This window comes from Berghia stephanieae, chromosome 5 (genome assembly GCF_034508935.2).
Source record: "Berghia stephanieae isolate SIO BIC M18660-M18661 chromosome 5, UCSD_Bste_1.3, whole genome shotgun sequence".
NCBI classification, from domain to species: Eukaryota; Metazoa; Mollusca; class Gastropoda; order Nudibranchia; family Aeolidiidae; genus Berghia; species Berghia stephanieae.
This window is the reverse complement of record NC_088364.1, coordinates 4,602,784-4,605,528: the sequence shown is the minus strand read 5'-3', so window position 1 is coordinate 4,605,528 and position 2,745 is coordinate 4,602,784.

Here is a 2,745-nt window from a genome sequence, read left to right as displayed (position 1 = left end):
ATAATAATAATAATAATAACGATAAAGTATGCCAGGGCCTCAAAGCGCTTTACAATATACTTAACAAACCATGAACACACCCATACCGTTTCAAACAGACACATACAACGATCGAATACACAAACTATGCAAGCATTACAAAATGAAATAAAAGTGACATTCAACAAAATGGGAACCAAAAAACTATAACGAATTATTAACTCATCAAGCAGAAAACGCCAACGATAAAAATTTATGGAAAAGATAAGTTTTCAGCTTTTTCTTAAAATCTTTGACGCTGCTCACGAGTCTTGCTGACAAAGGAAGCGAGTTCCAAATGGATAGTCCTACTTTATAGAAAGATCGATCGCCGAAATTAGTGAACCTTACTTTTATCACTTTTAATAGCTGGATCACCGATTACCTAGGGTGGCGATGGGGAGTAGGAGACCACAAATTTTTGAATGTAGCTTGGAGATTGGGAATTTAGTGCGTTAAAACAAAAAAGGGAAATTTTGTATTCGATTCTGGCTCGAATAGGAAGCCAGTGTAGTGCTCTGAGCATAGTCTTTACGCTTGTTTTCTTGACTAATGCCTAGAACCATTTTGGCCGCCCTGTTCTGTACCTTTTGGAGTTTGCCAACTTTCTTGTCAGGAAGGCCCACCAACAGCGAATTAAAATAGTCGAGGCGTGAAAAAATGAGAGCACAGACGACTGATTTAAGTTGGTTGGATGGGAGAAACCGTGTCATTCTTTGCAATCTATTTAATTCAAAATTCATGGTCCCCATCATCTGGTTAATCTGGTGTTCCAGGCTTAAAGAGTCGTCCAGTACAAAGCCAAGATTTTTTGCTCTATCTATCAGGGAGACGTGGCTGTTTAAAATAGACATACCATACTATGTATACCAGTTCCAATACCCTATGGACGCGCAACACTGTTCCATATGATGCTAAGCCACATGCATGCCGGCGGGACGAGTGACTTATACAGCTTTGTATCATTGGCTTACATGTGATAATTTACTCTATGGAGCCCAATGACGCGCCCAATGGCCATAGTGTACAGAGTATAGCGCACTGGACCTAGGACCGAGCCTTGTGGGACACCTTGCTTCAATTGTAAATCAATTGGCTGCTTGCCATCCATCAAGACAGATCGTTTTCTATTACTTAGATATGACTCAAACCATTGAAGTACGGTCTCACTTATTCCAAAATTCTCAAAAAGACTGTTACATAGAGTGGTGTGATCTATTGTGTCAAACGCTGCCGACAGGTCAAGTAAAGTAAGTATGGAGACTTCTCCTCTATCACAAGACAGTAATAAATCATTAATAATTTTCAGTAAAGCAGTTTTAGTACTGTGATATTCTCTATAAGCAGACTGATATTTTTCAATTACATTGTCAGACAATAGGTGTGATTTTAACTGCTTTAAAACAATCTTTTCGAGAACCTTTGAAATAAAGAGCAACTTTGATACGTGGAATTAGTTTTTCAAATCATCAGGGTCACGGTTCGTTTTTAAGGAGAGGGGTAACAGCTGCTTTTTAAAGGCAGATAGATATTATTGCTGAGCAAAGAGGTTGATTAATAATAGAGGTAATTATATATAAGGTCAAGTCAAAACATTTTAAAAGATAGATTACTACTACTACTACTACTACTACTACTACTACTACTACTACTACTACTACTACTACTACTACTACTACTACTACTACTACTACTACTGCTACTCTACTACTACTACTACTACTACTACTACTACTACTACTATACTACATTATTATTATTATTATTATTATTACTACTACTACTACTACTACTACTACTACTACTACTACTACTACTACTACTACTACTACTACTACTACTACTACTACCATTACTACTACAGCTACTACTGGTCAGACTACTACTAATACACCTCAACCTTACTATCTATCTATCCATCTTACTACTGGTTATCTACTTATCTATATTCATTTATGTTTCTGTCTACCTATCCTTATCATATTATATCGATTCGTCCACTTACTTACCCATTTATATATAGACCCAGCTATCAACTACTACTACAACAACTATTACTGATATAACTTTACTGCTGCTGCTACTACTACTACTACTACTACTACTACTACTACTACTACTACTACTACTACTACTACTACTATTACTACTACTACTACTACTACTACTACTACTACTACTACTACTACTACTACTACTACTACTACTACTACCACTACTACTACTACTACTACTACTACTACTACTACTACTAATACTACTATTACTACTATCATTTCTACTGTTACTACTACAACTAATACTACCACTACTACTACTACTACTACTACTACTACTACTACTACTACTACTACTACGACGACGACAGAAGACTACTACTACTACTACTACTACTACTACTATACTACTATACTACTATATATACTATACTATAATAATAATAATAATAATAATAATAATAATAATAATAATAATAATAATAATAATAATAATAATAATAATAATAATAATAATAATATAATAATAATAATATAATAATAATAATAATAATAATAATATAATAATTAATAATATATAATAATTGATGATGATGATATGATATAATAATAATATATAATATAATAATAATAATAATAATAATAATAATAATAATAATAATAATAATAATAATAATATAATAATAATTAATAATAATAATAATAATAATAATAATAATAATAATAATAA